Raw genomic sequence first — 11,539 nt, forward strand, 5'->3', positions numbered from 1 at the left:
CAGTACCTCCTCCAGGGAGCCTTCGGGAGCTTGACCCTCCTCCTCCCAGGCTGCCCCCGCTGCATTCTGGGTTCTTCTCTGACTGTCCTAAGTGAATGCTGTCACTGACTAGCCCTGCCCTCAAGATTCCTTTCTACCTTCCTCCAGGTGGGTGGTGCAGGTGACCTGTCCTGACTGGATAGCTCTAGGGTAGAAGTGATGGTGAGGGCCCCTCTTCAGCCACAGGTGTGTGTGTACAGGGCCAGGAGGGGTCTACCTACCCTTAACCTTTCCAGTAGCTTCAAAAAGAAGAAAGCAGGTTGGGGGAAGCCACAGCCCCTGTCCTTCCTGTACAGGCTGAGTGTGTGTACCTGGAGGGCCTGCAGGGGGAGGTGTCTGGACAGCTGGAACCAAGCTTCCAGTGGCTTCCCATTGCCCAGGGGATGAAGTCCCAACTCCGAGGAGCCTGCAAAGCTGGGATAATCTGACCTTTGCCCACCTTGGCAGCCACGTCTGTCTTCATACTACCCTCCCACATTCCCCTCCCTGCTCCTTCCTTTCACGTCTGTATTGTGTGTGTGCATCTTTTTATTTGTATATCATGCGTGTCACAGTGGTACAGCCACATGTAGTTTAATTTACACGAGGTTTTTGTTCTGTATCTCATGAAGTTCCTTCAGCCTTACCTCTGCCTTCCCACCACACTCTCCCTGTTTGCCAGCCTCAGTTCTCCTGGGGTGTCCTGCCCATGCTGGACAGATGCTTATCTCCAGCCCTTGGCTGCCTAGCACCCACTGAGTAGTGTGGTTTACTTGTGCATTTGCTGTGCATTGCCTGTGTGTAGTGGGAGGGCAGAGGCTGTGTCTACTATCCTCAGTGCTTGGTAAGAACTTGTCAGATAAACGAAAGATGCCTAGTAAATGGGCACAGGAAGCCGGGACTCCAGAGAACAGGGCTGGCATTGCAGACAGACGGGCCATCAGTGCATGGTGGGTACTCTTAAGTCAGTGGTGCGCCTAAAACAGCTCAACCTGAAGCTTAGGGGCTGCAGAGGTGGGCATCAGTTGCTAGACATGACTCAGCCCTTAGGGCTCTGATGGCAGGTGGCCACCCACCTACCACCACTCCCTCCTACACCCAGCCTGTTCTCCTTGTGGCTGCTGGCTGCAGACCTTGATAGTCCCAGGGAATCCTTTCTTCTACTTCCTCCTCCTTCCTGTCTCTAATCCTCTGGCCAAGTCTTCAGGAGCAGGGGGTTTCTATGGTCTAGAGTGGAGCTCTAGTTTGTTCTCTCCTCCCTCCCTCCCTCCCTCTCTCTCTTTTTCTTGACTTCAGTCTTCCAATTAGTAAAATGGGGCCACTGGACCAGAGAATCCCACTAGGTTCAACATTCCTTCACTTAGTTTCTAGAAGATGCTACCTGCTAATCAGGAAACTGGGCAGGGTTGGGCACTAGCACTAGTGGGGTGTCAGGCTGCCTAGGCTTGCATCCTGCTGGGATGTGTACTGGGGAAAGCAGACAGGACAGAGAAGACCAGGGCAGGGAGCTGGTAAGGGCTGGAGTTGGGGTTTAGAACAGGGAGCCCAGAGGATGAGGCATTTGGGGAAGAGAAGAGGGAACAAGGGAAAATACAGGAGAATAAGATCAAGTAAGTAATGTATTTTCTCCAGAAAAGTGTCTGCCTGTCCTGGGATGGGCTCACCAGATGTTCCCCAGATGTTGCTGGCGAAGGGAAACATCTCCCTCTGGGATCCCAACTAGGTTTTTCCTGTTCATGGGGAAATGAAGGGTCTGTTCCGAGGCAAGGGGGGTGGGGTCTGGAGCAGCATTAGTCAGTGACTGCGGCACACACATAGGCAGAAACACACCCACGCACACTTGGGATTTCCGAGTACTTAGGAGAGGCCAGTAAGTCCCTCCAACATTCACATCTGTGGCCCACCCATTTTAGGTAAATAAAGATTATTACTAATTTCAAATATTTCAGTTTTAAATACTTTTAAATGATGCATTCCCATCAAAAATAATAAAATTGAAAGGACTAATAATACCAAATGTGGCAAGATTGAGAATTAAGCAGATCTGTCATGCATTGTTGTTGATGGGAGAGTGAACTGATGCAAATGCCTTGGAAAACAATCAGGTGACACTTACTGAGGCCCAATAAGGCACACTCTATGAGTTCCTAATTCTGCTCCTCAGTGTGTACCCAAGAGGGAAGCGAGGTGCTTATGTCCACCACAAGACACTTAGAAAAATGGTGTAGCAGGTTTATTCATAACAGCCTAAAAGTGGAAACAACCCAAATGTCCAGTAGGTGAGTGGAAACAAATTGTGATTTATCGTATGATGGAATATTATACTACAACAAAAAAGAACAAACCATTACCTCATGCAATGACAGGAATGAATCTTAAAAACTTTATACTGGGTAAAAGAAGCCAAGCACAAAAGGGCAATAACTATAATTCCCTTTATAAGAAGTTAAAAACAGAACTAAAGCTCAGTGACAGGTTAGGTATAAATAGTACCTCTTTCGGTATTGACTGGGCAGGGCCACAGAAGAGCCTGTGAGCTGCTGGAGATGTTCTAGGGGGTAGTGGGACTGGTATATACATATGTAAAAATTCAAGTTCTACACTACACCTTGTTCACTGTTGATTTTACTTTGGTAAAGGTGGTGAAAGCTGGTGTGGGGGATCAGTCTAAGTGCCATAATCATGAAAGGAATGCCCTGGTTTTCAGCCGTCCACCCTTACCCAAGCATGTGGATTCACAGGTGGTGGCTCTGCTGTTTTTGGCTGTGGGAGGGAAGGAAGGGCTCTTTGGTGATTAGGTCCCCATCTCGTTAGGAGGTTCCAACTCTGGACAACTCTGCCCCACCAGTCCTAGGGAGAGTCCTGCTCCCCTCCACCTTGCCTCTTCCTTCCCTCAAAGGAACTCCCCTATCCAGACCCCAGCCCTCCACCACCTGGTCCCTGCAATAGGCTAAAGGTGTGGCTCCCAGACCAGCAGTAGTACCTGAGAACTAGCTGGAAATGCAGGTTCCTGGGGCCTCCCCAGACCCAGAGTCAGGAGCTGTCTTATCACAAACTCCAGTTGGTTCTGAGGTGCATCAGCGTTTGAGACTCTGAGTTAAGGCCTTGGAAAGCAAAACCCAGAAAGGGGATGTCTTCAAGCGCATTTCTTGAACAGTCTTGTTCATCTAAACTGGAGGGCTTCTGAGTGTAGATCTATGGATTAAAAATCTGAGTGGCTGAGTTCTGGGTCAAAGGATTTTGACAGATGTTGTCAAATTGCCTCTGAAGAGTGGCACTGACTTCACCCTCAGCCAACCATAGCTGGGCACACCTGTGCCTCAACACCCCCCGGCACTGGGCCATTACCAGATTTAATGGATCTCTGCCGATCTGACAAAGAAGTCATCTTCCTGTTTTCACTGACATTTCTCTAATGATGAGTAAAGTTGAGACTTTCATTAGCCACCTGTGTTTTTTACTCTAAACCACCGGTTTATGTTCCATACTTATTTTTTCTTGTGTGGTTTTAAGTCTTTGACGATTGAGGAGATGAGTCCCTCTGTCACTCATGCCTACTTATTCCTGGTTTGTTTTTTACCTTGGTTTGTAGTATGTTTTACTATACAGAACTTTTACATTTTTATGTAGTCGTTTCTTATTTGCATTTGGGATCCTGGGTTTTGTGTGCTGTACTTCCTATATAATATTATAAATAAATTCACCTTTCCTCTAGAGTTTATGGTCTTGTTTTTAATATGTAAATCCTTAGTCATTTGAAATGTATTTTGACTTAAGGAGTAGCATAGGGTTCCCACTTCATTTGTTCCCCAAAATGGTTTGTGAATTTCCCTACTACCTTTCTCTTCTAATTCAAATGTTATCTTATCAGAAATTGAATTCTCATGTGTATTAGGATCTGTTGGTGGCTTTCTATTCTGGCCCACTGGGCTGTCTATTTCATTTTGGGGTACCAAATTGCTTTACAATTATAATATCATAATGTGTTTTATTATCTGATAGGTCCAGCCTCATCGTGTTACTTTTTTTCCAGACTTTCCTGGCCCTTATTTGTTTCTCCATTTGAGTTTCATATCATTCTTTGACACGATCCCCACCTGATAAACAAAAATTAGAATCATACTGAATTAGTACATTAATCACTGACATGTTTATAATATTGTCTATTCAAAAGTACAGTATAGAATGTTCCCTGTATAATTTTAATATTATAAAATATTAACTATAAAGGTCCTTATGTCTTTTAAATATTTTTCTGAATATTTTATCTTTTAAAATCATAACTACAATTTCTGTGTATTTTCTGATGTTGCATTTTTTTAATGTAAAGGAGGGCTACTGAGTTTTGTATATGAACCTGGGAAACTGTCATCATCCTAAATTCTCTTATTGTCTCTAGTAGCTGTGTGTTTTTCAATCATATCATCTGCACAGAATTTTGCCATTCTGTTACGGTTTTGTTTGTTTTAAGCAGGAATGGATGTGGGATATTTGTCAAATGTCTTTTGGCATCTATTGAGAATGTGTTATATAGTTCTCTGTGATCTAGTAATGTGGTCAGTTTTATTAGAGATTCCCCAACATTATTGAATCACTTGCATTACTAGGATGAACTGACTTGGATGATTCTTTTGAGATACTATTTTTTATTTGCTGGCATTTTATTTGAAATGTTTGCATCTCAAATTCAATGGTATTTAATTACTATTCAGATTCTCCACATTTCTCCTTACTTTTTGTTTTCTTGATAAGTCATGAACTGATAGGGTTGATTGAAAAGTACTGGTGTGCTTCATCCAAATTTCTACTTGCATTTTCTGTATAATGTGATTCTTAACTGTCATATCTCATTCTTGATTTTGAAGATATGCTATTTGGTGCACAGAGATCTCTAGAGTCTAGATTCTTAATGTGGATACTGCTCTCCTGTTTCACTTCCTCTTGTCATTTAATATTTTTATTTTGAATTTAATCTTGACTGATGGTAACACTGCAGCCCCAGCTCAGTATTTTCTTGTATACCTTGGTTTATATTTAATTTTTAACTTTTCTAAGTTATTTCTTATATTATACAATATTCTTATACAATAGGACATAATTTTGTGGTCTGATGTGAAATTTTTTTTCTACTGTAAGGATGGGTTTATTCTATTTGTTGATATAACTGATATATTAGCCTTCATTCTGTCATCTTATCATCTGTTTTCTATTTTAATGCTCCCTCTTTTCTGTTTTACTATGTGTATTTTTTTGTTTTCTTTGATATTCATGTGTGTGCACATGTTTGTATTTTTGATGATTTGAAGGTTTATAGTCTGTTTTTAATTTTCCTAGCAGTTGACTTTATATTGACTTATTTCTCTGCCAAGAGAAGAAAACCTTCAAATGTAAGGAGAGTTATATTCTTAAAGGCTGAGCCTTGGCACCACAGTTCTGTCTTCAAGTTCTTGATCTCTTATCTTCAACGTGAGGAAGAGTGATAGTCTCACCCTGAAGCCAAAGGTTCAGGGTAATGCAGACAATGAACGTGCCACTGAAATGCTGCTTAAGCTAGCCACTCACCACAAAGGGCTCTCAGTGCAGCAAAGGGATTGTGTCTCATCTTATTCCAAAGCTTCATGTGAATATCTGCCCCAACAGCCAACACACTTTGCTCGAGAGTCTTTCACTTGCTGTACATTTCTCCACCCCGTTTCTGAAAAGACATGGCTGACAAGGCCTTAAGCCCAGGGCATTGACCCTTCTTGCTGTTTGTGTCAGGCATTTCATGATCAGGAGCCTGGTTGTTGTCCCACAGCTGTTTCTGCAGACAGTGGTGCTTGGGTGGCGTTAAGATGCAAGTTGTGTGTGTGCATGTACATGTGTACGTGTGTTTTCTTATTAATCTGTGGCTGGATGCTGGTTGATCAGTCAGAGTACCAACAGATAATGGCACACTCAAAGCAGGGTGATTTTAGGGAAGCTTATTTTCAAAGGGACTATTTACAAACATGTGGGTGTTGAAGCACCCCATGGGATGGTGCAACAAGCTGGAGGGCAGCAGTCAAGCTGTTAACACACATAGGAATAAAGGGGAAAGAAGGGGGTGCCAGGAGGGAGAGGGCAGGGGAGAGGGCTGGCTGCCTGGGGAGGACCAGGGGCCCCCAAGTGGAAGGCTATATCCAACCCACGGAGACCCCCGGGCAGGGAGCCAGGGGACCAAATGCCTTGATCTCACGCTCTGCCCTCTCCTTTTCCTGCTGGTTCCCAATGGCTGAACCAACTGGAAGCCAGCAGCTCATTCCATGCAAAGGAATTCAGTGATAAACAGCACAAAAAGTCGCCAGGTACATTGCCCTCATGTGTTTTCTGACAATACGTGGAGAACTGACACGTTAGTGGTCTGCCTCTGAGAAATGCTGAGAAACTACCAAAAACAGAGAATCCAAGTCACTTGGCTTTCAGCATAGAGGGGTTACTTCTGCACGGTGACAGGAAGGGTGGAAGCAGGCCATGCTGGCATCACTGATGCTACTGCTGATGTCTCTAGAGCTCTCACAGGCTTTACCTTGTAACTGGTTGCTTCATCTTTGCAAGAGGGCTGCCCAGCACCAGGCATCATAACCATAGCTAAGTTAGGAAGAAGGGCAAGAGCAGTACCAGCATGTGTGCCCATTTTATTAAAAAAATAATAACAAATGTTCACAGAAGTACCCTTAGTGGACTCAGAACCGGGTCTCGTCATCTCCTATAGCAGCAAGGGAGACTGAGAAAGTGGAAAATGGGCTGGCCATGAGTGATTAGACCACTTGTAATTAATTGCCTAAGACTGGAGACGTTGGTGCATGGATCAAAATCAGGAAACTGTTATAAGAAAGAAGGGATGTAACAAATTCTGGGTCAACAATGAACAACGCTTTCCACAAGTGGTTTTATTCAACAATAACCCAATTGTCTGCTAGCCCTCACTGGGGACAGCAATTGCTCTTTCACAGTATGTGTCATTGATTTTATGTGACAACCAAAATTGTTGTTTGATCAAGTAATTTTGCCAAGAGCTTGCTCTGCTTTTCCTAGGTAGCCTATGACTCAGTTTACAAGCCACAGTTTGAATTGTGCTGGTTTTCACTGTAAGTTGGACAACTTTTATGATGCTTCTCTGGTTTTGATCTTTCTCTGTCCTTAGTGACAAAATGCATTGCTAGCACACTGGATGTTATTATTTTACCCATATTTGGGAAAAAAGTTGGTTTCCTAACTGGCTTACAGGGCCTGATGTGAAAAAGATGCAAATGTGGGCTTCATGCTACCATTTGATGCCTGCATGATAGGTGATGCCTCAGGGACTGTGGGAAAAGCATCAGCAGCTAACACAATCCTGTTTGGGGTACTCAGTCCCATATCTGTCTGATTCACACTTTCATTTCTGCTTGTGTAAAGTCATCTAGTTCTACACACTCATCTACCCTGGTATATGTGACCACATATTATCTTGCAGAATGTTTGTTACTATTTTCAATACTTTTGTGCTTTAATGAACCTCTTTTGAACTACAGATCCCTCTTTATGATTTGGGGCCATACTGCCATGTAACAGGAACAGTAAAATGGAAATATAACACATGTAAGCAATACCATGAAAATGATATGAAATATTTTACCAGGTTGAACTATAGTTAACAGCATCCTTTGCTAAATGTGAGCTGAGCTGGCCTGGCCAACCCAGTTCTGGTGGCACAGGAGCACCTCCGAGACCAAACTATTACACAGATTTCAATGGACTCAGTGCTGACCTCACGTTTGTGAGACGTTCGGGAACAGAACCGCTTCTCTGTGCAAGCCCTGATGGTGTCCCCACACAATTTTCACTCATGCTGATGGCTTCTCACTGCAAACACACATAACTCTCAGCCCAGGGTTTGTCTGGCCACAGGACCATGCTGACCTGGCATGCAGGGCAGCCGGAGGAGCCTGAGAGCTAAGGCCCTGGACACAACTCTCATTCCACGGTGGCCGGGTGGGCCCCTGAGGTACGCTCCATATAGCATCCCAGTGGGACCTGCTCTCAGCAGCAGATACGTCTCCACGCCTGGTGCTGCCTTCCTTGCCTGCCCTGCTCTGTACTTCCTGGGATGCCCTCCCAGATGGGACACTAGCACCTTTGTCTCAAGATTGGCTTCTGGGGGAAGTGAGCCCGAGGTGGTTGCCCTCCAAAATGTCCCTGCTTGCCATGCAATTTGTGAACCCCACCTCAGGAAAAGCTGCTCTAGACCACTGCTAATTTTACAGATGAGCAGCCTGAGGCCCAGCCGGTGTGCCTGCTGCCATGAGGGGCAGAGACAGCCCGCTTGGCCCAGGCAGAGGTCCTGATGCCCTTGTGGGCTGTACTGGAGTGTCTGGCTGGACACCCACACCCGGGCATGGCACACAGGGCCTCAGCCCTTCCTAGATGTTCCTGCAAGATCCTCTGAGAGAGGAGGGAGCCCGCTGGCATGAACTGGGGCAGGAGAAGAATAAGAGACAGGGCAGCTGAGGGGCTGGGCCCTACGGATCTGTGCTTCCTTGCTCCCTGGAGCTCCTCCAGATGGTTCTCCAGATCCCTGCCCCCACCATCGGGATGAAGGCTTTTCTAGGTCTTTTCTGAAGATCCCCCTACCCCTCCCAAATATCCCATATACCTGCATGCATGCTTCTTTCTGGTATTAGACCCCAGTTCTGTGGATCTTGAAGACAGAGAGAAGGATTCATGTCCCATAGGAGGAGGGAGGCCATCTCTCTCTGCATTGCCTTCTCCTATTTCCTAGGAGAAGCTTGTGACTCTGTCAACCATTTACAGAAGAAGAAATTGGCTTCCAGCCCAGCCATCTGAATATGACAATCTGTTCCAAATTCCAACCCACAGCCCTTTTCTAATTCTCATCTGACAGACCAGGACACCAAGGCCAGGATGGGTCACATCATAAGCCATGACCTGCCCCCCAGGCAGTGACCTTGTCATCTCATCTTCAGGGCAGGCTTGTGTAGGGTTAACCATAGGCTTACCCTCAGGGTCACCTACACCCCAGGATGGGCAGTCTGCTGGGGTCACAGTCCTGCTGGTAAAACCAGCTGCCCATGCCCCTCACCTCAGTTTTTGTGGGGCCAATTCAGATGGTGTCCAGTGGAAGCAGGGCACAAATGTCCAGGGCCAGCTCCTTGGCTTCTCTGACCTTTGATGATCTCTGCAGCACACAGAGCCCTAAGGTCTGCCTGGGGAGCAGCAGGGGGAGGGAGCCTCCCTCCCACAGGGGGCTCACAGGCCAAGAAAAGGGATAATTTTCTTAAGCTAGAGTGTACTGAGGGCACAATAATGAGAGCTAGGATGGTTTAAAACATGTCCACAAATTCTTTTCCTCAAAAAAAGGGAATCAAATTCCTCACTCCTTGGATATGGGCCAGCCTTAGTGACTCACTTCTAATGAATAAATGTGGAAGAAGTTGACACTGTCTGATTTCCAGAGTAAGTTAGAAGAAATGCATGGCTGCTGCCTGTTTTTTTCTTGGGACGCCCCAACCTTGAATCCCAGTCACCACGCTGTGAGGAAGCCTCGGTTCCATGCAGAAGCCCCGTGCATGGGTGCTGTCAACAGCCCAGCTGAGGTCCAAGCTGACAGCCAGCATTCAATGCCAGATGGAGTGAACATGCTTTCAGGTGGTCCTGTCCCCCAGTGCTCATGCCTCTCCAGTCACGGGCTACTTTACCGAGTTCTACCGTATTATAGATTCATGAACAAAATAAATGTAGTGTGTTAAAGCACTAAATTTTGGAGGTGGCTTGTTCCTCAGCAAGACGTAACTGAAGTCATACTAAAGTGTACTGTGTATTTACTAGAAGTAATTATGCTAAACACAGTACAGGATTACAGCCACGTTTAACACTCCAGACAAGTCCGTCAGGTAGACATCACGGGGCTTCCAGTTTATGAACTGAAGCTCAGTGACTTGTCTGAATCTTAGAGCCTGCAAGCGGCAGAAACAGGGCTGGAGACAGGAGTGTGCTGGTAAACGTTTAACAGCCTGTTCTCTGGGGAAGAAGGTCATGATGTCCAAGTGTTTGCCAGTTTCCATGGAGTAAATTTTCCCACCATGGCTGATGTCAAGCTACTGGCACTACAGGTGAAATAGGGGTGAGATGTGCACACTCAGCTCTCTGGATGGCCCTGGTATCCTGCTCAGGGTGGGCGTCCCACCCAGGACTGTGCTTTGGAGATGATGGGCACAATGTGTGCAAAGGGATGGTTGGGTGTCTTCCTGAAACACAGTTCAGCTGTGGAAAAGTCACTTTGGCCATTCACGCGTGCATTCACTGAAGCGTGTGCTGCTCCAGTCCCTGATCTATATGGGGCAAATAATGCAGACATGGTCTCTGCTCTCATGGAGTTTTCTGTTTTAGCAGGACAGAGACAGAGAGACTCAAAGGCAGAGGGCATATGGAGAAGTTTGAATTATTTGGTTGGAATGGGAAGTGGATCTCAGAGTTCACATTTTACCATAGTTCCCAAGAGGGAAATGTGCTGGTGGCTCCCTTCCCAGTTCTGGCCCTTTCTTTGGGGAACGCTGAGTCAGAAAAGTCTGAAGTCTGTTCAGTAGGAATCCCCATCCCAGTCCAGGAAGGAGGGGACACAGGTCTCCCAATGCTCCCTCTGCAGACCCTCACCCATTCCCACCCCTCCATCTGTTAGAAGCTTCCTGAAATTGGCTGGTTCCATGGGACCCTTAACTGGGTCCCCATCCTCAGGATCTGAGATAGAGCTAAGAATAAAGCACAATCCTGAAGTGACGTCTATCTGGAACTGGTTCTTAACAGGGGAAAAAACTTCTAATGCAAAGGCCTCTGTGCTCCACAGAGGAGTACCTCATCCAGGACATGGCTTTGCTCTCTTCCAACAGGCAGCCTCCAAACTTGACTGAGTTCATCCAAGGAAGGGGAGCTGTTTTTTCATATGCAAGATTGAAAATACCTAAAGCATGACATGTAAAGTTATTAAAAAGATACTAAGATGTGAAGAATTAAGTTTTCCTCAAGTCTTGGACTGTGCAGACCAGGAAGAGGGCAAGTAACCAGGAGATTGCAGGTGTAACAGGACCTGGTCCAACCTGGTTTCCAAGGTCACTGTTCTGAGAGCAGGCTGAAGACAAGGAGTCCTGACAGCAACTCTTCCGGGCCCCCCTCCCAGGCCCCATCAAGGCTCTTCTCCAACCCCAGAACTACCTTGCGGCTGTCCTCCAGCTTATTTGGGAAAACTGTTGAATTTGCTCTTTCTGTAAAACTGGATCTCTCCTGCCATGGGAAACTTTAAGAAAACAAACTCTATTTTCTTCATTTTGATAAAATTTATATATGAACATGGTTTAAAATATCCCAAATGGAAGAAAATGAGAAGTTGGGTGTCTCTCCTCTGCTTGCCCTTGGTCTCTACTAAGGGCACTATTAACAGAGGCTTTTGGTCTCTTTCCAGAGACAGTCAGTGTGCGATATCCACACACACAGACATATGTGCCTC

Source organism: Manis pentadactyla, chromosome 14, assembly GCF_030020395.1.
Source record: "Manis pentadactyla isolate mManPen7 chromosome 14, mManPen7.hap1, whole genome shotgun sequence".
Taxonomy (NCBI): Eukaryota; Metazoa; Chordata; class Mammalia; order Pholidota; family Manidae; genus Manis; species Manis pentadactyla.